The 26,204-nt window shown below is 47.2% G+C and overlaps 1 protein-coding gene across 3 annotated transcripts in view; it reads left to right on the top strand.

The window, feature by feature from the left end:
- The first annotated feature begins 470 nt into the window (after positions 1 to 470).
- LOC140480136 (lysophosphatidic acid receptor 3-like) overlaps positions 471 to 26,204 on the top strand; it is a 99,289-nt gene continuing 73,555 nt past the window's right edge. For 2 of the 3 annotated variants that reach the window (XM_072574840.1, XM_072574841.1), the window contains exon 1: positions 471 to 810. The gene's annotated coding sequence lies outside the window, so the exon portion shown is untranslated. The other variant, XM_072574842.1, reaches the window with a different exon arrangement.

Here is a 26,204-nt window from a genome sequence, read left to right as displayed (position 1 = left end):
CTTCCAGCACCACTAATCCAGAATTCCTGTGTTTACCCTGTCTAGTCCTGTGAAAGGATGCCTTCCTCATTCATCACATGATCTTATCCAAAGGTGAAGCAGGCTTGAAGGGCTGAATGGCCCGCTCTTGTTCCTAAATGCTTTGTTCTCACTGTATATTGGCCCCTCAGTATTTTGGGACTCCATCCCTCTCACTGGGCCAGTTCTCTGGCAGTTCCCAGAAGGATCCAGGCTTGAACTAAAATTACGGGAGTGTTAACATTCCTGGTGTCGTTGGCTGTTTCCGCCCTTGCCAAGGGTCTGTCGCCAGAATTAGCTACATGTTGAAATCCAGTGCCTCACCCAAGAAACTTCAGTAGCTATTCCCAGACTTGTTTGACATGTTCCCTTGCTCTAAAGTGTTGAAACTTGCCCTGACACGCAGGGAGAAGCGACATTAATTCCCTGGCAGTGAGGGAAGGGATGGACTCAATGTCCCCACCCAAACACACTCGCATCTTCCCTTCCCTTCGTGAGCAACCCCATCCCAGCAGTTTACTCAAAGTGGGACAAAGGTGCGCGGCCAGGTTAGCCCCTCTCACTCCCCTGCCCACCCAGGGTTTGAAACACAACTTACAAAACCACTGAGCGGAGGGGCACGGAGCCAGAACTTTCAACTCGGGCTGTTTCACAAGGAACCACCGCCAGCAGTAACAACAACAAAACGAAAACAAGGGGGTGGCGAGCGGAGCTGCATATGCACAGGGATCACTGAGGGTGAGAGGCCAATTCCCCAGAGCCCAGAGGCTGCCTTTGGCGAGGCAGGTGGAGGTGAGTCAATGTGGGGTGACCCCCAGCACCTTAACTGTGTCCCCGCTCTGCCACCGGTTCTTCAAGTGTTCCAGATTTCCCAGGTGAGTCTGCAACCCGACATCAGATAGTCCTGTCCCTCACCTCCTTGCCTATCGCTGGAACACGCTATAAGAAAATCCCCCCCGACACCTCAATTGAAAACAAAACTTCATTGGCCATGCTTTGGGAAGACTTGCTGTGTCAGTGGTTTTGGGTTAAATCGTGATGCTTTTTGAACGATTTCCCAGAGTGTAATGAGTTTAGGATAAAGACACTTTGCTAAAAGGAATCTCGCAAAGTGAACGTTCCTTTGAATAAATCTGCCAGGCTGACAGTCTGTTAAGGTGACAGTGGCCAAATACTTTATTCCCAGCCTGATGTTTCATTTTGTAAACATTGTGTTTTAACGTGAGTCTCCCCCCAATGTCGAGCAAGGCTGGGTGCAGCCAATGATTTGTGAAAGGAGAAATGTGTTTGCATTGATATAGCACCTCTCACAGTCTTTCCACACCATGGAAGCATGGCCAATGAAGTATCTCTTTTTACTGAGGTGTTGAAATGTTGGGTAAAGTTTCAGCTGGTTTTCTTACACCTTGTCCCAGCAAACAGCAAGGACATAAAGAAACAGATAATCTGATGTTGGGTGGTGACAACTTTTATCTAAACTCATTGAGTTGTGGGCACACTTGGGAGATGTGCTTAATCGAAACAAAAATAGAAATCACTGGAGAATCTCTGGCCACAACTGTGGAGGGAGAAACAGAGTTAAGGTCCAGTGCCCTTCTTCAGAACTTAATCACCCTCTGCAGGGATGTTATAATGTGGAGGTGCCAGTGTTGTTTTGGGATGGACAAAGTCACACACCAGGTTATAGTTCAACAGGTTTATTTGAAATCACAAGCTTTCAGAGCACTGCCCCTTCATCAAGTGAAGTCAGGAATGTTAGGTCGCAGTTCTGGAGCAGGTGGGACTTGGACCCTGGGACTCTGAGCTCCTGCTCAGAGATAAGGGCACAAGAGCCTTCTACATTTTCTCAATAAGATAACATTTTGTTTTAAATCCTGAAAGAACTGTGGATGCTATAAAATCAGAAACAAAACCAGAAATTGCTGGAAAAGCTCAGCAGGTCTAGCAACATCTGTGGAGAGATTTCAGAGTTGACGTTTCAGGTCCAGTGACCCTTGCTTAGAACTGGAGATAAAATACTTCTGAAGGTAAAATGCTGATTCAATCTGCAGCATCTCCACTGAGTCCATCAACACTCTTCTTGAAGCCCCTCACTCTGTGGTATCTTGAATTAAATGCCATTAATTTGTTTCCCATTTCCCTTCAGTAACAGACCTCGGAATGTTATCCTGTGTTACACAGATTCTATTTGAAGATGTTTGATCTGTACCAGAATAGTCTTCCACACGTTTTCTTTTTAAAGTTGCTAACTCATTTCAAAATGTTTGTGTTTTTACTTGTTCAGCATCTGCAGTTTTTTTCTCTTTTGATCAAAACTCCATTAAAATCCACATTAATCCTGGCCACATTCCCAGTGCAAGCAGGAACTATCCAAATGAAATCGATTTTCCTCACTGTGCTCTCGATCTGGTATGAAGTTGACTCTTTCAATAGATGTCTCTCAGTTGATGGACTGGGAGGCCAATTTTGGGCATTTGATTGTTTTTGTGATTGCGTTAGCTGGGAAGTTCTTAGAGTGCCAGCCCACACAGAGAGATCCCCCGTTGCTTTCTCGTCAGTTCTCTGTCACAGCCAGGGTATACCTCACTCCAACCCAATGGCCCAGGTCTTCTCTGCCTCATGGACCTTTTGAAAGATTAGACCATAAGACCATAAGACATTGGAGCAGAAATTAAGCCGTTGAACAAATCGAGTCTGCTCCAGCATTCAATCATGGCTGATATGTTTCTCAACCCCATTCTCCCGCTTTCACCCCGTTACTCTTGATCCCCTTGATAATAAAGAATCTATCTCTGTCTTAAATACACTCAATGACCAGGCCTCCACAGCCTTCTGTGGCAGTGAATTGTGTAGTTAAACAAATAGGCTCATTTGCTGTGATGTAAAAGAGGTAAAAACAATGACTGCAGATGCTGGAAAGCAAATACTGGATTAGTGGTGCTGGAAGAGCACAGCAGTTCAGGCAGCATCCAACGAGCAGCGAAATCGACGTTTCGGGCAAAAGCCCTTCATCAGGAATAAAGGCAGTGCCTGTTGGTTGCTGCCTGAACTGCTGTGCTCTTCCAGCACCACTAATCCAGTCATTTGCTGTGATGTCATTGTGCCTCGTGACCTGAGCAATGCTCACCTTCCCATTCACAAAGTCTTGCAAAACCCACCACGAAATGGTTTGGAATTGCCTCGGCCGTTTCTGGGGAAGAACGGACGATGTTTGTGCATTGGCATTGACCAGTATCTAGACTGACCGAACCGTGGGATGTACAAAGGGCCAAATGGCCTCCTCCTGATCCTGTGTTTTATGTTTCTACATTTGCAACACTAAGAAACAACATCTTGTTACTGACCCAACAACAAAGCACTCTAACCTTGACCTCAATCTTCGATGGGAATATGCAGCACGACAAAGGACATTCGGCCCAACCAGTCTGTACTTGTTTATGGTCCACTCAAACTTGCTCCCATCCTCTAATGTCTAAACCAACTCCCATTACTCTCTGTTCCCAACTCCCTCACATCTGTGTCTCACTTCCCCTTAAGTATATCGATACCATCCACATAAACTGTACTCCATGGTCGCAGTGTTGCTTATTTGACCACTCTTTTGGTAAATGTTTTATGTCTGAATTCTGGTTTGGTTCCAAAGAAGGTTGAGGGGGTGACGTTATAGAGGTTTATAAAATCATGAGGAGTGTAGATGAGGTGAATGGCCGGTGAATTATTCCTCGGGTGGGAGATTTCAAGACTGGGGGTATATTTTTAAGGTGGGAGGATAGAGATTTTAAAAAGGCACAAGTGGCAACATTTTTATACGGAGGGTGGTTTGGAACGAACTGTCAGAGGAAGTAGTGAATGTGGATACTGTTACAATGTTTAAGAGATAATTAGATAAGTACATGAATAATATGGGCCAAGCTCAGGCAGGTGGGGCTAGTTTAGTTTGGGATTGTGGTTGGTATGGACTGGTTGGACCGAAGGGTCTGTTTCCGTGCTGTATGACTCTATGATTGCCTTATGGAGGGCCTCTCCTTAAGTTCTTTTTCACAAGAGGAAGCATTTTCTGTATAAGTACTCTATAAAAGCTTCTCACAATTATAAAGACTGGTATAGGATCACCCTTCATCTTTTCTCCTTCAAAGGTAAAGAGCCCCAGCCTCTCAATCCTTTCCTGGTACTGACACCCCACATGTTTCTGGAAATCTATTCTGGACCCTATTCAGTGACTTTATATCTTTAATACAATATGTTCCTGAGATCTGTGTGGCTCATATAAGTTCCAATACAGATTTAGCACAACTTTCCTGCTTTTCAATTCGATTTCACCAGAAATGAAAACAAATTCTCTTTTTTTGTGGCTTTCCTATTGTACATCTGTTAGGCTTTGGTATATTTGGAGTTTGACTTCCTTTTGTTCCTTCTCCAACCAGATTTGCATCTTCCAAATAGCTAGTGATCCTTGTTCTGACCAAAATGTACTCCCCCCAACACCATAAGACCTTTGGCCCATCAAACCTGCTCTGCTATTCAATGAGTTAATTGCTGATCTCATGATCCCCATTTCCACTTTCTGTCTTACCTGCATCATCTTTGATTCCCTCACTGATCAGAAGCCTTTCTCTCTCAGTCTTGAATATACTCAAATATCCAGCCGCTACAGCTGTCTGTGGTAAAGAATTCCATTCACTGCCCTCTGAATGAAGAAATTCTTCCTCATCTCTGTTCTTATGGGTGACCCCCCTATTTTGAGATCATGCCTTCTGGTCCTAGACTCTCTCCATATCTACCATGTCAAGTCCACTAAGAATTCTGTATGTTTCAATAAGATCGCCTCGTATTCTTCTCTCTTCCAATGTGTAAAGGTCTAACCTACTCAACCTCTCCTCATGGAATACTCCCTCCTTATATCTGATCAATCGAGTGGAACTTCTCTGTCTGCCTCCAATGTCAATATATCTTTGCTTAGATAAGGGGCCTGAAACTGTTCACAGTGTTCTAGCTGTGGTCAGGTCAGTGCCTTGCATAGTTTTAGCAAAACCCTCTGTACTTTTATACTCTATTCCCTTTGAAGTAAAGGCCAACATTCTAGTTGCCTTCCCTGTTGAACCTGAATGTTATCTTTTTGTGATTCATTCAAGGGGATTCCCAAATCCGTCTTGGCTGCAGCTTCCTGCATTCAACTAATATTCAGATCTATTCTTCCTATTGAACCTCATATTTTCCCACGCAATACTCTATCTGCCAAGTTTTTGCCCACTCGCTTAACCTGTCTATTTCTCTCCATAGACTGTTTGCATCATCCTCACTACTTGCCTTCTCACCTATTTTTGTGTCATCTGCAAATCTGACAATAATATATTCACTTCCTGCAACCAAGTCATTAATATATATATTGTAAATAATTGTTGCCCCAGTGCTGATCTCTGTGGCATTCCATTAGTTACAGTTTTCCATCCTGAAAATACCCCAGTTTCCCAACTCTGTGTCTTCTTTAACCTTTTCATTTTTTCTGTACACCACAAATTTAACATTTTTAAATGTACTGACCTCGTTTTTCACCTCAACATTCAGTGCCATGTCTGCCCTCCCAGGTATATAAGAAAGTGAAATAGTGACGTAATGTTTCTGCAACCTCCCCCAAAGACAATAGTCAGTGCATAACTGAATGTGCACGTGACCTGGATGATACATTCACCTCCACCATGGGTTGAAGATGAGAACTGACCTGATGTCTAATGCATCCCAGGCCTTGGAATCCAACATATTCAACTGTCCTGTTGTGGAGGTCACTTTATTTCCCAACTCTCTGTCTTTGGGGTCTCAATTGTCCTCTGTTGGACTGTTGTTGGATTTATTAGACTGGAATACATGCAGAGTTCCCTTGGTTTAAGAAAAATGTGTTTAGCAGAGCTGCATGTTTACAATTAGTTAAACCTTCATTGAGGATATCATGGTGCTTAGTGACATTTCACATCCATTGTAACATGATGCTTAGAAAAGAAATTGGGAAAGTAGTTCATTTTTATCCGGAATTCCCATGGTATAGGAAGTCTGTTTCGAGCTGGATGTAGACTTGGGAGCTGAATAGTCTCCCTCAACTTGTAAATGAAAAGGTGAAAGCTGAAGTTTAAGTTGTTCTTGAAGTTCACGCTGAGGACTCAATCTAAGCATCTCATTAATTATGTACTGTCGCATAACAGAAACATAGCAGATAGAAGCAGAAATAGGCCATTCGGCCCTTTGAGTCGAGAGTGTGGTGCTGGAAAAGTACAGCAGGTCAGGCAGCATCCGAGGAGCAGGAGAGTCAACATTTTGGGCATAACCCTGATGAAGGGCGTTTGACCAAAATGTTGACTGTCCCGCTCCTCAGATGCTGCCTGACCTGCTGTGTTTTTCCAGCACCACACTCTCGACTCTGATCTTCAGCATCTGCAGTCCTCACTTTCTCCTATTCAGCCCTTCGACCCTGCTCAACATTTCAATATGATCATGACTCAATGTGACAGAATGTTTTCTCAAATGTCAAATATCCAGTTATAACTCAGAAGAATCTTAATGGAGTAGTGCTTTAGTTCATGCATTAAGGTTGCCTTGAGGTTTTTAAAAAAAACAGTATTGGCAAAGAAATTGAAATGTATGTGTACAGTAATTTATGAGAAAAGATTTTAACATTTAGTATTTGTCCAATGACTTTAAATAGCTAATGAGCTCTTGTCAGTTTTGCAGTATGTTGTTTAACTTGAATTAACATGGCATTGGTAATCTCAAGTTAAGTTTCTTGTTAGTGAATAGCTGTGACTAGCAATCGTGGAAATAAACTGGAAACTTTGTCACCTTTGTGAGTCCTACTCCAACAGTGGTGCAGCTGGTAAGGACCTTAAAATCTAGGCATGCCTTAGGTTTAATCGTTTAATCATTGCTTGTTCTCTAACCTACTTTTGATCTGGGGTATTACATTTCATCTTCATGCCTCAGCATTTAAGAAATTAGAGACTTTTTTTGGCAGCTCCCAATTGTTATTCAATATCAGCAGTTTGACGTTGGTGTGAGTAGGTGAATTTTGGGATGTGACTTGATCAAGCATAACTATAGCTGGCTGCCGTTCAAAAAACGTATTCATTATTCACTGCCCCCGATCACAGGTGGATTTTAATTGTCTCAATCAAAGTGTATACATAAAGGACTGACATATGAGGAAAGACTGGATGGACTGGACTTGTACTTGCTGGAATTTAGAAGAATGAGGGGAATATGATCTCATAGAAACATATAAAATCCTGATGGGACTGGGCAGGCTAGATGCGGGAAGAATGTCCCCGATGTTGGGGAAGTCCAGAACAAGGGATCACACTCGAAGAATAAGGGGTAAGCCATTCAGGACTGAGATGGTGAAGCACTTCTTCACTCAGAGAGTTGTGAGCCTGTGGAATTCTCTCCCACAGGAAACTGTTGGGGCCAGTTCATTAGATATATTCAAGTGGGAGCTAGACATGACCCTTGCAGCTAAAGGGATCATGGGGTATGGGGACAATGGGATACTGGGATTGCTTGATCAGCCATGATCAGATTGAAGGGTGGACCAGGCTCAAAGGGCCGAATGGCCTACTCCTGCTCCTATTTTCTATGTTTCTATGTAACTCATTTGATAAATACTTGTTCATTTATAAATAAATACCTCCACTGGTCCATTTCAATCCTACGATGTGCATCATGTAACTATATTTCATGGCCATCGCAGGGGCTGGGTGGATCAATATACTCATTAAATTGTAACTTCATTTGATCAGTTTGCTCCGAATGTTACAGTGGCCACTTTAAGTGCTGTTTCTTTAGTTTATTTAGTCAACTGACAGTCAGTGGGGGTTGGGTTCGACAAGGAAAGGGTCCTCGAAAAAAGAACTAGCATCATAGATTCCAAATCTAATTCAAACCCCATGTGCAGTAATATCATGTTTGCCTAGTACTGTGCACCTTCAGGGTCACCATCTCATTTTGCCATAACAGTTTATAATGTAAAGCAATCCCTCACAGGCTTATTGTCTTGTAATTACTCCCAGGTAACCCTGGTTCCCCAAGTGATAAATTCTTCAAGATGTTTTATGCTGACATCATTCTATCATAGGAACCTGGAGGATGTCTTCCGGAACATGTTGTTTTGTAGACTGCATGACATGACTCTACTCTGATTTTGATTTCGGTGAACGTGATGGACTGTTGCCTGAAACGCCTATTCTCATGCTCCTCGGATACTGTCTGACCTGCTGTGCTTTTCCAGCACCACTCAAATATAGACACTGATTTTGATTTGCCAACTTCATTCTGACACTAGATTTTTTAGATACAAATGGAACCTTGAAAGTGACAAATATTTATCATCCTTGGTTCTCGTATGCAGTATTTAGACACTAGGCAGTGATTTGCAGGTAATAGAATAGAACCATAGAATCCCTACAGTGTGGAAACAAGCCATTTGGCCCAAAAATGTCCACACCAACCCTCCAAAGAGTATTCCACCCAGACCCACTCCTCCACATTTCCCCTGACTAATGCACCTAACCTACACATCCCTGAACACTATGGGCAATTTAGCATGGCCAATTCACCTAACCTGTACTTCTTTGGACTGTGGGAGGAAACCCACACAGACACAGGAAGAATGTACAAACTCCACACAATTGCCTAAAGGTAGAATTGAACTCCAGTCCCTGGTGCTGTGAGGTAACATTGCTGACTACTGACCCACTGTGCCATCCCCACATTTCTCATTGCAATGGTCCATACTTATGGATAGAGAATGAGCAGTGATATAGCTCTCCACTGTATACTGTTTACCAGATCTTCATGTGACCCCAAGGATAGTTTGTCTTGTTATCTATTTGTTTGCAAGATTTTTGAAATCTTTTAGCTTTGATAATTCGGGACAAAACTAACAGTTATCGTGATATTGCTAAAATTGGGGCTGTTAACCTTTGATTTCTGTTATCTGATTTTAAAACTTGAAACCTTCATGGATTAAAGTGGTTTTATAAGGAAGAAACCACAGACTTAAAATGGCCACAATGAGCAAATTCAGGACATCAGTATGGAAATTATCTAAGCTAATCTGAGGTGGCACAGTGGTTCAATGGTTAGCACTGCTGCCTCACAGCACTAGGGTCCCACGTTCAATTCTAGCCTTGGGTGGCTGTCTGTGTAGCGTTTGTACATTCTCCCAGTGTCTGTGCGAGGTTTCCTCCCACTGTCCAAAGATGTGTGGGTCAGGTGAATTAGCAATGCTAAATTGCCCATAGTGTTAGCTCAGTTAATCAGAGGGAAATGGGTCTGGGTGGGTTACTCTTCAGAGAGTTGGTGTGGGCTGGAGGGCCTGTTTCCACACTATAGACATCTACAAAACAGGCATTCTCTCAGACTTGACTAAAACAGCGCAAAAGTCTCTTAAAAAAAATTTAAACTGCATATTCATTATTTTCATATTTCATTAGGCACTCTCCCCTTTTTAAACTTTCTACCTGAGTTTATGCATGTTTGATAATGTGTTGCATTATTTTTCTCAAGGTTAGTAAGTAACAAAATACCTGTTTCTTTTACTCAAGGATACCTTGTAATTGACCCCTTTATTTTGAGGAGCAGCACTTTCATTAATTTAATTTAAAATCTCTATGGAGGCCAACTATTTAAGAAACATGATAAGGAAAAGCCAAGGAAGTACAGACTGATGAACTGTATCTCAGGGGTGGGTAAGTTGTTGAAGGGGATTGTGACTCCCTTGTCTGGACCGAGAGCTGATACCAACCACGGCAAGTTTTCTAGCTTTGATTCTGCAGTAAATGGCACCATGAGCCCTGTAGCTCAGACTGAGGGGGCACAGCACAGGAAGGACACAGTAGGTAGGAGCAGGGAACAGCAGGGATCAGCAGGGAATGGAACACCAGGGGTGCTGTGAGCATCGTAGTGCGCTCAAGTGAGTGTGCACCTAGGAAAGTGAGTGAGGAGCCCTTAGTCCATAAGGTATATTTGGCCGTTCGGCCCATCGAGTCTGCTCCACCGTTCGATCATGGCTGATATGTTTCTCAACTCTGTTCCTCTGCCTTCTCCTTGTAACTCTCGATTTCCTTCCTGATGGAGATGAATCTTGGTCCAGTCAATCAGCTGGCTGGCTGTCCCCAGCGTACAGAGCAGCGTTAGAATGGTAGCTTCCCGGAGGGTCCCCAGAGGGGCATCACAGAGTCACAGAAGTGAGCTGTAAGAGGGTCAGAAGGAACCAGGATGGAATGGGAATGCTGGCATGTTCCGGGCTCCAGCATCCCTGGATCTGGAGTCCATGAAGCTACTGCCGATACCCTGTAACATTGGTCCCAGGTAGATAGAAATGGTGTGCGGGAGTATGGAGAAAAGACAGGAGATTGGCACAAGATAACAGAACCAATGCAGCCATTAGGGGAGGCAATGGCTTAGTGGTATTATCACTGTTAACCTAGATAATGTCTGGGGGCCTGGGTTCAAATCCTGTATTGGTAGGTAGTGGAATTTGAATTCAATAAATATCTGGAGTTAAGAATCTAATGATATGGACAAAACTATTGTCAGTTGTTGGAATCTGGGTCATTAATGTCCTTTAGGAAAGGAAATCTGCCATCCTTATCTGGTTTGGCCTACATGTGACTCCAGACCCACAGCAATGTGGTTGACTCTTTACTGGCCTCTGGGCAATACAGATGGGCAATAAATGCTGCTACATCCCGTGAATGAATAAAAGGAAAAAAAAAGATGGGCTGAATGACCTCCATCAGCACTGTAACGTTTGGGTGATTCTGTGGGGTAACTAAGATGGAGGGTGAGAGGGACCAAGCATTGAGGTGGAGTAGTCAGGTACCTTCTGAAATACTGTGTACACTTCCAGTCCACCTTGCTATAGGAAGGATATTATTAAGCTGGAGAAGGTTCAGAAAGCAATTCCCTAGATATTGCTGGGAATGGAGTGTTTTCAGTTATAAGGATAGGCTGGGACTTTAGTCATTGGAGCATAGGAGTTTGAGGGGTGACTTTTTAGAGGTTTGGAGGAAGTGATGGATGCAGATGCAGTACACCATTTAAAAGACATTTAGATAAGTTCATGGATAGGAAAGGTTTGGAGGGATATGGGCCAGGAGCAGGCAGGTGGGACAAGTTTAGTTTGGGACCATGGTCGGCATGGACTGGTTGGACCGAAGGATCTATTTCCGTGCTGTATGATTGAATGACCTTTGTTTCAGGAATTGTTGACATCTTATTTCCTTACAGAAAGATGGTAGGCTAGGAAGCAGTTAATAAACAAGATCTGTTAATGAGGGTGATACCAAGCACCTGTCCCCATTAACAGGCATCTCGATGCTCCATAATGATCGTCTTGTCTCAATGTCTGGCATTCTGTTGGGGAGTGCGATCAGTTTCTCCATGTCAAGAAAGGCCTTGCCTGACCTCTGATCTGAATCTCCCACATGTCTTACCATAGCCCATGTCACTCAGACCTCTTTACCATTTTACCCATTGTCTTTCTCCAAGTTAGGTATTCTCTATCTTATTACACAGCTTGGGAGCAGATGGGATTTGAAACTGTACTTCCTGGCTCCATAAAATACAGTGGCAGAATTAGGCCATTCGGTCCATCGAGTCTGCCCCAACATTTGATCGTGGCATTCTCCTGCCTTATCCCCATAACCTTTGATCTCCTTACTTTCTATCTCTGTTTTAAAGACACTCAATGACTTTGCCTCCATAACCCTTTACGGCAATGAGTTCCACCGATTAATCACTCTCTAGCTGAACGAATTCCTCCTCATTTCATTTCTAAAGAGTTGTCCCTTCACTCTGAGGCTGTGCCTTCAGATCCTAGTCTGTCCTACTAGTGGAAGCACCACGTCCATTCTCTCCAGGCCTCTCAGTGTTCTGTAAATTTCAATCATTTTCCCTCTCAACCTTCTAAACTCCATCGAGTACAGACTCAGAGTCCTCATATGGCAAGCCCTTCATCCCCGAGATCATTCTTGTAAACCTCTTCTGGACCCCCTGTAACACCAACATATCATCCCTTAGATACAGGACCCAAAACAATTCATAATACTCCAAATGTGGTCTGACCACAGCTTTATACAGGCTCAGCAGTGCATCCCTGCTCTTGTATTCCAGCCCTCTTGAAATGAATGCCTTTCTAACTTCCAACTGAATCTGCATGTTAACCTTAAGACAATCCTGAACTTTGACTCCCAACACCCTTTGTGTTTCAGATTTCCAAAGCCTTCGCACATCTAGAAAATAGCTTATAATCTACTGTTCCTGACTTCTCACTTGTCCACATCATATTCCATCAGCCACTTCTTTGCCCACTCTCCCAACCTGTCCAAGTCCTTCTGCAGCCTTCCTGCTTCCTCAACACTATCTATCCCTCCATCTATCTTTGTGTCATCTACAAACCTAGCAGCAGTGCCCTCAGGTCCTTCATCCAGATTGTTAAAGTTTAAGAGGTAAAGGCTCAGGTGTAGGGACACCACCACTGTACCACAAGAGCCCTCTTTCTCCATGCTATGGCTTGGAGGATAATGAACCTCATGTGGGATGTTGATGTTCGGCATCATAAAGTCATCTGTATCATTTGTTAAAACCTCCCCCCTGGAGACAAACAGCAGGAAATATGTAATTATCCAGGGATTTATTTACACCCTGTATATAAAGCAGACTGAAACTTTAACGTTGTGTTAGAAGGTGCATGCTTAAAATGTTTATCTCTATAAATAAAATGTTTATAAGAGTTTGTAAGGATTGGCTCCAGTTCCAGCCTTCACCACCTGGCTATCTGCAGTTATATATTTGACTGTGATTTTATAGGTTTTATACCTGTCAGCTTTCGCAACTGCAAGGGGCACTCTCACTGTTCCTGTACTTAGTGGGTGGTACGGTGGCACAGTGGTTAGCACTGCTGCCTCACAGCGGCAGAGACCCGGGTTCAATTCCTGACTCAGGCGACTGACTGTGTGGAGTTTGCATGTTCTCCCCGTGTCTGTGTGGGTTTCCTCCCACAGTCCAAAAATGTACAGGTCAGGTGAATTGGCCATGCTAAATTGCCCATAGTCTTAGTTAAGAGGTAAATGTAGGGGCATGGGTGGGGTGGGTTGGTGTGGACTTGTTGGGCCGAAGGGCCTGTTTCCACACTGTAATGTAATCTAATCTTAACTATAGTACTTGCAGAGCCTGTCATGTGACTAACAGTGAAAGCCCAATAGCAGGGTTTGTTTTCAAATGTTTGAAATCAATTCTGTTGAAATCCTGAGATCAAGGCATTCACACTCTTCATAAGATTATGAGATTGTCAGACACGGGGGAGAAGGAGGCCATTCAGCCCATCGAGTCTGCTCCGCCATTCAATGAGATCATGGATAACCCTCAACTCCACTCTCCTGCCTTTTCCCCCATAACCCCTGATTTCTCTCCTGTCTCTCTCATAGAGTCATAGCACAGAATCAGACCCTTCAGTCCAACCAGCCCATGCTGACCATCATCCCAAATTAAACCTGTCGACCTGTCTGCTCCAGGCCCATATCCCTTCAAACCTTTACTATTCATGTACCCATCCAAATGTCTTTTAAACATTGTAATTGTCCTCACATCCAACACTTCCTCAGGAAGTTCATTCTACACACAAATCACCCTCAGTGTAAAAAAAATTAACTCTTATGTCTTTTTAAAATCTCTCTCAAAAGATTTACAAGGCTGTTGCCCGGGTTGGAGAATTTGAGCTACAGGGAGAGGCTGAATAGGCTGGGGCTGTTTACCCTGGAGCGTTGGACACTGAGGTTTATAAAATCCTAAGGGGCATGGATAGGGTAAATAGACAAGGTCTTTTCCCTGGGGTGGGGGAGTCCAGAACTAGGGGGCAAAGGTTAAGAGTGAGAGGGGTAAAATTTAAAACGGACTGAAGGAGCAACCTTTTCATGCAGAGGATGGCACGTGTATGGAATGAGCTGTCAGAGGAAATGGTGGAGGCTGGTACAATTACAACATTTAAAAGGTATATGGATGGGCATATAAATAGGAAGGGTTTAGAACAATATGGGACAAGTGCTGGGAAATGGGACTAGATTAGTTTAGAATATCTGGTTGGCATGGTTGAGTTGGACAGAAGACTCTGTTTCAGTGCTGTACATCTCTATGACTCTCACCTCTCAGCCTTGAATCTATTTAATGAAACACTCTCGACAGCATTCCACAGAGTTACTCCCCTCCGAGGGAAGAATTCCTCTGATCCCTGTCTTCAATCTGCAACATCTTACACTGAGATAATGCGTTTTGAAGCGAGACTAACCCTCAAGGAAAAACATCTGCATCTGCATCTACACTGTCAAATCCTCAGAGAATCCTGGATGTTTCAATCATATATCTCTTCAGATTCTTCTAAACTCCAATGAGTACTCGTCAACCTCTCCTCTAACGGCAATCCCTCCACAAATGGGAGCAGCTTTGTGAGCCTTACCTGGGCTGTCTCCAATGTCAGTGTGGGTCTCCATAGATAAAGGGGCCAAAGCTGTTCACTGTATTCTGACCAGTCTATGGTAGAGTGGCCGAGTGAGAGGGTGGTGCCCCTGTGAATGTGAGGTAGCAGAGATAAAGATGGTAGAATTTACCCTTGCAATGTACAGAAAATCCTGGAACTCCATGCTCCACTGTCAGGAGTCCTCCTTCACACTGACTACCCTGTCCACACTGTCCACACTGAACACACTGAACACAATGACGACACTGACGACACTGACCACACTGTCCACACTGTCCACACTGTCCACAGTGTACATACTGACCACACTGAACACAGTGACGACACTGACCACACTGACCACACTGTCCACACTGTCCACACTGTCCACACTGTCCACACTATCCACACTGTCCACAGTGTACACACTGACCACACTGAACACACTGACGACACTGACCACACTGACCACACTGTCCACACTGTCCACACTATCCACACTGTCCACACTGTCCACACTGTCCACACTGACCACACTGATGACACTGACCACACTGACCACACTGTCCACACTGTCCTCACTGTCCACTCTGACCACACTGTCCACATTGTCTACACTGACCACACTGTCCACACTGACCACACTGACCACACTGTCCACACTGACCACATTATCCACACTGTCCACACTGTCCACACTGTCCACACTGACCACACTGTCCACACTGACCACACTGACCACACTATCCACACTGTCCACACTGACCACACTGACCACACTATCAACACTGACCACACTGTCCACATTGTCCATACTGACCACACTGACCACACTGTCCACATTGTCTACACTGACCACACTACCCTCACTGACCACACTGTCAACACTGACCACACTGACCACACTGTCCACATTGTCTACACTGACCACACTGTCCTCACTGACTACACTGACCACACTGGCCACACTGACCACACTATCCATTCTGACCACACTGTCCACATTGTCTACACTGACCACACTGACCACACTGTCCACACTGTCCACACTGTCCACACTGACCACACTGTCCACACTGACCACACTGACCACACTATCAACAGTGACCACACTGACACTGTCCACACTGTCCACATTCTCCACACTGACCACACTGACCACACTGACCACCCTGAACACACTGTCCACATTCTCCACACTGACCACACTGACCACACTGTCCACACTGACCACACTGTCCACACTGACGACACTGTCCACACTGTCCACACTGTCCACACTGACCACACTGTTCACACTGACCACACTGTCCACACTGTCCACACTGTCCACACAGACCACACTGACCACACTGTCCACACTGTCCACACTGTCCACACTGTCCACACTGATCACACAGTCCACACTGTCCACACTGTCCACAATGTCCACACTGTCCACACTGTCCACACTGACTACACTGACTACACTGACCACACTGTCCACACTGATCACACTGACCACACTGAACATTCGGTCCACACGGTCCACATTGTCCACACTGACCACAATGTCCACACTGACCACACTGACAACACTGCCCACACTGTTCACACTGACCACACTGTCCACTCTGTCCACACTGTTCTCACTGTTCACACTGTCCACACTGACCACACTGACCACACTGACCACACTGTCCACACTGACCACACTATCCACACTGACCACACTGTTCTCACTGTCCACACTGACCACACTGTCCACGCTGTTCTCACTGTTCACACTGACCACACTATCCATACTGACCCCACTGTCCACACTGACCACACTGTTCTCACTGTCCACACTGACCACACTGTCCACGCTGTTCTCACTGTTCACACTGACCACACTGTCTACACTGACCACACTATCCACACTGACCACACTGTCCACACTGTCCACACTGACCACACTGTACACACTGACCCCACTGTCCACACTGACCACACTCTCCAACTGACCACACTATCCATATTGACCACACTGACCACACTATCCACACTGACCACACTGTCCAACTGACCACACTATCCACATTGACCACACTGACCACACTGACCACACTGTCCACACTATCCACACTGTCCACACTGACCAGACTGACTACACTATAAACACTGACTACACAGTCCTCACTGACCTCTCTATCCACACTGATTACGCTGTCCACACTAACACACTGACCAAACTGTCCATCTGAACCAAACTGTCCACACTGACCACACTGACCCCTCTATCCACACTGGCTGCACTGTCCACACTGTCCACACTGACACACTGTTCATACTGTCCACACTGATTGCACTGACCACATGGTCCACACTAACCATACTGACCACACTGACCACAATGTCCACACTGTCCACACTGACCACACTGTTCATACTGATCACAGTGACCACACTATCCACTCTGTCCACACTGTCCACACTAACCACACTGACTACACTCTCCACGCTGTCCACACTGACCTCACTGTCCACTCTGGCCACACTGACTACACCGACCACACTGACTACACTGTTCACACTGTCCATACTGTTCGAACTGACCACACTCACCACACTGACCACACTGCCCACACTGATCACACTGTACACACTGACCACACTATCCGCACTGATCACACTGACCACACTATCCACACTGATCACACTGTACACACTGACCAAACTATCCACACTGATCACACTGACCACACTGACCACACTCTCCACACTCTCCACACTCTCCACACTGTCCACACTGACCACACTGACCACACTGACCACACTGACCACACTGACCACACTATCCGCACTGATCACATTGTACACACTGACCACACTATCCACACTGATCACACTGACCACACTGACCACACTGTCCACACTGACCACACTATCCGCACTGACCACACTATCCGCACTGATCACACTGACCACACTGTTCACACTGTCCACACTGACCACACTGCCCACACTGATCACACTACACACTGACCACACTATCCACACTGATCACACTGACCACACTGACCACATTATCCACACTGTCCACACTGACCACACTGACTACACTGTCCACACTGACCACACTGTACACACTGACCCCACTGTCCACACTGACCACACTCTCCAACTGACCACACTATCCATATTGACCACACTGACCACACTATCCACACTGACCACACTGTCCAACTGACCACACTATCCACATTGACCACACTGACCACACTGACCACACTGTCCACACTATCCACACTGTCCACACTGACCAGACTGACTACACTATAAACACTGACTACACAGTCCTCACTGACCTCTCTATCCACACTGATTACGCTGTCCACACTAACACACTGACCAAACTGTCCATCTGAACCAAACTGTCCACACTGACCACACTGACCCCTCTATCCACACTGGCTGCACTGTCCACACTGTCCACACTGACACACTGTTCATACTGTCCACACTGATTGCACTGACCACATGGTCCACACTAACCATACTGACCACACTGACCACAATGTCCACACTGTCCACACTGACCACACTGTTCATACTGATCACAGTGACCACACTATCCACTCTGTCCACACTGTCCACACTAACCACACTGACTACACTCTCCACGCTGTCCACACTGACCTCACTGTCCACTCTGGCCACACTGACTACACCGACCACACTGACTACACTGTTCACACTGTCCATACTGTTCGAACTGACCACACTCACCACACTGACCACACTGCCCACACTGATCACACTGTACACACTGACCACACTATCCGCACTGATCACACTGACCACACTATCCACACTGATCACACTGTACACACTGACCAAACTATCCACACTGATCACACTGACCACACTGACCACACTCTCCACACTCTCCACACTCTCCACACTGTCCACACTGACCACACTGACCACACTGACCACACTGACCACACTGACCACACTATCCGCACTGATCACATTGTACACACTGACCACACTATCCACACTGATCACACTGACCACACTGACCACACTGTCCACACTGACCACACTATCCGCACTGACCACACTATCCGCACTGATCACACTGACCACACTGTTCACACTGTCCACACTGACCACACTGCCCACACTGATCACACTACACACTGACCACACTATCCACACTGATCACACTGACCACACTGACCACATTATCCACACTGTCCACACTGACCACACTGACTACACTATCCGCACTATCCACACTGATCACACTGACCACACTATCCGCACTGATCACACTGACCACACTGTCCACACTGTTCATACTGTCCACACTGACCACACTGACCACACTGTACACACTGTTCACACTGACCACACTAACCACACTGATCACACTGACCACACTGTTCACAATGATCACACTGTTCATATTGACTACACTGACCACACTGACCACACTGTACACACTGTACACACTGTTCACACTATCCACACTGTCCACACTGACCACACTGACCACACTATCTACACTGATCATACTGTCCACACTGACCACACTGACTACACTGACCACACTGACCACACTATCTGCACTGATCACACTGACCACACTGTTCACACTCTCCACACTGACCACACTATCCAGATTGACTACACCTGTCATACTGTCCACAATGTCCACACTGACCACACTATCCGCACTGATCACACTGACCACACTGTCCACACTGACCACACTGTCCACACTGTCCACACTGACCACACTATTCACACTGACCACACTGCTCACACTGATCGCACTTACCACACTGTCCACACTGACCACACTGTCCACACTGACCACACTGCCCACACTGATCGCACTTACCACACTGTCCACACTGACCACACTGTCCACACTGACCACACTATCCACACTGATCACACTATCCACACTATCCACACTCTCCACACTGACCACACTGCCCACACTGATCGCACTTACCACACTGTCCACACTGACCACACTCTGCACACTGCCCACACTGATCGCACTTACCACACTGTCCACACTGACCACACTGTGCGCACTGACCACACTGTCCACACTGACCACACTGACCACACTGTTCTCACTGACCACACTCTTCACACTGACCACACTGACCACACTGAGTACACTGTCCACACTGTGCGCACTTACCACACTGTCCACACTGACCACAATGTTCACACTGACCATACTGTCCACACTGACCACACTGTCCACACTGTCGACACTGTCCACACTGACCACACTGACCACACTCGCCACATGACCACACTGCCCACACTGATCGCACTTACCACACTGTCCACACTGACCATACTGACTACACTATCCGCACTGATCACACTGACCACACTGACCAAACTCTTCACACTGTCCACACTGTCCACACTGACCACACTGACCACACTGACTACACTGTCCACACTGTGCGCACTTACCACACTGTCCACACTGACCACACTATCCACACTGTTCATACTGTCCACACTGGCAACACTCACTACACTGACTACACTGACCACACTATCCACCCTGACCACACTGTACACACTGTTCACACTATCCACACTGACCACACTGTCTACAATGACCACACTGTTCATACTGTCCACACTGACCACACTATCCGCACTGATCACACTGACCACACTATCCGCACTGATCACACTTACCACACTGACCACACTGACCACACTATCCAGATTGACTACACTGTTCATACTGTCCACACTGTTCATACTGTCCACACTGTCCACACTGTCCACACTGACCACACTGCCCACACTGATCACACTGTACACATTGACCACACTATCCACACTGATCGCACTTACCACACTGTCCACACTGACCACACTGTCCACACTGACCACACTATCCACACTGATCACACAATCCACACTATCCACACTCTCCACACTGACCACACTGACCACACTGCCCACACTGATCGCACTTACCACACTGTCCACACTGACCACAGTGTGCGCACTGACCACACTGTCCACACTGACCACACTGACCACACTGTTCTCACTGACCACACTCTTCACACTGTCCACACTGACCACACTGACCACACTGAGTACACTGTCCACACTGTGCGCACTTACCACACTGTCCACACTGACCACAATGTTCACACTGACCATACTGTCCACACTGACCACACTGTCCACACTGTCCACACTGTCCACACTGACCACACTTTTCACACTGACCACACTGGCCACACTGTCCACACTGACCACACTGACCACACTGACCACACTCTCCACATGACCACACTGCCCACACTGATCGCACTTACCACACTGTCCACACTGACCACACTGACTACACTATCCGCACTGATCACACTGACCACACTGACCAAACTCTTCACACTGTCCCCACTGTCCACACTGACCACACTGACCACACTGACTACACTATCTGCACTGATCACACTGACCACACTGTTCACACTGTCCACACTGACCACACTATCCAGATTGACTACACCTGTCATACTGTCCACACTGTCCACACTGACCACACTATCTGCACTGATCACACTGACCACGCTGTCCACACTGACCACACTGTCCACACTGTCCACACTGTCCACACTAACCACACTATTCACACTGACCACACTGCCCACACTGATCGCACTTACCACACTGTCCACACTGACCACACTGTCCACACTGACCACACTGCCTACACTGATCGCACTTACCACACTGTCCACACTGACCACACTGTCCACACTGACCACACTATCCACACTGATCACACAATCCACACTATCCACACTCTCCACACTGACCACACTGACCACACTGCCCACACTGATCGCACTTACCACACTGTCCACACTGACCACAGTGTGCGCACTGACCACACTGTCCACACTGACCACACTGACCACACTGACCACACTGTTCTCACTGACCACACTCTTCACACTGTCCACACTGACCACACTGACCACACTGAGTACACTGTCCACACTGTGCGCACTTACCACACTGTCCACACTGACCACAATGTTCACACTGACCATACTGTCCACACTGACCACACTGTCCACACTGTCCACACTGTCCACACTGACCACACTTTTCACACTGACCACACTGGCCACACTGTCCACACTGACCACACTGACCACACTGACCACACTCTCCACATGACCACACTGCCCACACTGATCGCACTTACCACACTGTCCACACTGACCACACTGACTACACTATCCGCACTGATCACACTGACCACACTGACCAAACTCTTCACACTGTCCCCACTGTCCACACTGACCACACTGACCACACTGACCACACTGACTACACTATCTGCACTGATCACACTGACCACACTGTTCACACTGACCACACTATCCAGATTGACTACACCTGTCATACTGTCCACACTGTCCACACTGACCACACTATCCGCACTGATCACACTGACCACACTGTCCACACTGACCACACTGTCCACACAGTCCACACTGTCCACACTGACCACACTATTCACACTGACCACACTGCCCACACTGATCGCACTTACCACACTGTCCACACTGACCAAACTGTCCACACTGACCACACTGCCCACACTGATCGCACTTACCACACTGTCCACACTGACCACACTGTCCACACTGACCACACTATCCACACTGATCACACTATCCACACTATCCACACTCTCCACACTGACCACACTGCCCACACTGATCGCACTTACCACACTGTCCACACTGACCACACTCTGCACACTGCCCACACTGATCGCACTTACCACACTGTCCACACTGACCACACTGTGCGCACTGACCACACTGTCCACACTGACCACACTGTTCTCACTGACCACACTCTTCACACTGTCCACACTGACCACACTGACCACACTCTCCACATGACCACACTGCCCACACTGATCGCACTTACCACACTGTCCACACTGACCACACTGACTACACTATCCGCACTGATCACACTGACCACACTGACCAAACTCTTCACACTGTCCACACTGTCCACACTGACCACACTGACCACACTGACTACACTGTCCACACTGTGCGCACTTACCACACTGTCCACACTGACCACACTATCCACACTGTTCATACTGTCCACACTGGCCACACTCACTACACTGACTACACCGACCACACTATCCACCCTGACCACACTGTACACACTGTCTACAATGACCACACTGTTCACACTGTTCACACTGTCCACACTGACCACACTATCCACACTGTTCATACTGTCCACACTGACCACACTATCCACACTGTTCATACTGTCCACACTGACCACACTATCTGCACTGATCACACTGACCACACTATCCGCACTGATCACACTTACCACAATGACCACACTGACCACACTATCCAGATTGACTACACTGTTCATACTGTCCACACTGTTCATACTGTCCACACTGTCCACACTGTCCACACTGACCACACTGCCCACACTGATCACACTGTACACATTGACCACACTATCCACACTGATCACACTGACCACACTGACCACATTATCCACACTGTCCACACTGACCACACTATCCGCACTGACCACACTATCCGCACTGATCACACTGACCACACTGTTCACACTGTTCACACTGTCCACACTGACCACACTGTCCACACTGACCACACTGCCCACACTGATCACACTGTACACACTGACCACACTATCCACACTGATCACACTGACCACACTGACCACATTATCCACACTGTCCACACTGACCACACTGACTACACTATCCGCACTATCCACACTGACCACACTGACCACACTGACCACACTATCCACACTGATCACACTGACCACACTGTCCACACTGTTCATACTGTCCACACTGACCACACTGACCACACTGACCACACTGTACACACTGTTCACACTGACCACACTAACCACACTGATCACACTGACCACACTGTTCACAATGACCACACTGTTCATATTGACTACACTGACCACACTGACCACACTGACCACACTGTACACACTGTACACACTGTTCACACTATCCACACTGTCCACACTGACCACACTGACCACACTGACCACACTATCTACACTGTTCATACTGTCCACACTGACCACACTGACTACACTGACCACACTGACCACACTATCTGCACTGATCACACTGACCACACTGTTCACACTGTCCACACTGACCACACTATCCAGATTGACTACACCTGTCATACTGTCCACACTGTCCACACTGACCACACTATCTGCACTGATCACACTGACCACACTGTCCACACTGACCACACTGTCCACACTGTCCACACTGTCCACACTAACCACACTATTCACACTGACCACACTGCCCACACTGATCGCACTTACCACACTGTCCACACTGACCACACTGTCCACACTGACCACACTGCCCACACTGATCGCACTTACCACACTGTCCACACTGACCACACTGTCCACACTGACCACACTATCCACACTGATCACACAATCCACACTATCCACACTCTCCACACTGACCACACTGACCACACTGCCCACACTGATCGCACTTACCACACTGTCCACACTGACCACAGTGTGCGCACTGACCACACTGTCCACACTGACCACACTGACCACACTGACCACACTGTTCTCACTGACCACACTCTTCACACTGTCCACACTGACCACACTGACCACACTGAGTACACTGTCCACACTGTGCGCACTTACCACACTGTCCACACTGACCACAATGTTCACACTGACCATACTGTCCACACTGACCACACTGTCCACACTGTCCACACTGTCCACACTGACCACACTTTTCACACTGACCACACTGGCCACACTGTCCACACTGACCACACTGACCACACTGACCACACTCTCCACATGACCACACTGCCCACACTGATCGCACTTACCACACTGTCCACACTGACCACACTGACTACACTATCCGCACTGATCACACTGACCACACTGACCAAACTCTTCACACTGTCCCCACTGTCCACACTGACCACACTGACCACACTGACTACACTATCTGCACTGATCACACTGACCACACTGTTCACACTGTCCACACTGATCACACTATCCAGATTGACTACACCTGTCATACTGTCCACACTGTCCACACTGACCACACTATCTGCACTGATCACACTGACCACGCTGTCCACACTGACCACACTGTCCACACTGTCCACACTGTCCACACTAACCACACTATTCACACTGACCACACTGCCCACACTGATCGCACTTACCACACTGTCCACACTGACCACACTGTCCACACTGACCACACTGCCTACACTGATCGCACTTACCACACTGTCCACACTGACCACACTGTCCACACTGACCACACTATCCACACTGATCACACAATCCACACTATCCACACTCTCCACACTGACCACACTGACCACACTGCCCACACTGATCGCACTTACCACACTGTCCACACTGACCACAGTGTGCGCACTGACCACACTGTCCACACTGACCACACTGACCACACTGACCACACTGTTCTCACTGACCACACTCTTCACACTGTCCACACTGACCACACTGACCACACTGAGTACACTGTCCACACTGTGCGCACTTACCACACTGTCCACACTGACCACAATGTTCACACTGACCATACTGTCCACACTGACCACACTGTCCACACTGTCCACACTGTCCACACTGACCACACTTTTCACACTGACCACACTGGCCACACTGTCCACACTGACCACACTGACCACACTGACCACACTCTCCACATGACCACACTGCCCACACTGATCGCACTTACCACACTGTCCACACTGACCACACTGACTACACTATCCGCACTGATCACACTGACCACACTGACCAAACTCTTCACACTGTCCCCACTGTCCACACTGACCACACTGACCACACTGACCACACTGACTACACTATCTGCACTGATCACACTGACCACACTGTTCACACTGACCACACTATCCAGATTGACTACACCTGTCATACTGTCCACACTGTCCACACTGACCACACTATCCGCACTGATCACACTGACCACACTGTCCACACTGACCACACTGTCCACACTGTCCACACTGACCACACTATTCACACTGACCACACTGCCCACACTGATCGCACTTACCACACTGTCCACACTGACCAAACTGTCCACACTGACCACACTGCCCACACTGATCGCACTTACCACACTGTCCACACTGACCACACTGTCCACACTGACCACACTATCCACACTGATCACACTATCCACACTATCCACACTCTCCACACTGACCACACTGCCCACACTGATCGCACTTACCACACTGTCCACACTGACCACACTCTGCACACTGCCCACACTGATCGCACTTACCACACTGTCCACACTGACCACACTGTGCGCACTGACCACACTGTCCACACTGACCACACTGTTCTCACTGACCACACTCTTCACACTGTCCACACTGACCACACTGACCACACTCTCCACATGACCACACTGCCCACACTGATCGCACTTACCACACTGTCCACACTGACCACACTGACTACACTATCCGCACTGATCACACTGACCACACTGACCAAACTCTTCACACTGTCC

The sequence above is a fragment of the Chiloscyllium punctatum genome, chromosome 7 (assembly GCF_047496795.1).
Source record: "Chiloscyllium punctatum isolate Juve2018m chromosome 7, sChiPun1.3, whole genome shotgun sequence".
Taxonomy (NCBI): domain Eukaryota; kingdom Metazoa; phylum Chordata; class Chondrichthyes; order Orectolobiformes; family Hemiscylliidae; genus Chiloscyllium; species Chiloscyllium punctatum.
The sequence above is the reverse complement of the archived record's forward strand: the minus strand, read 5'-3'. Positions and strand labels throughout refer to the sequence as shown.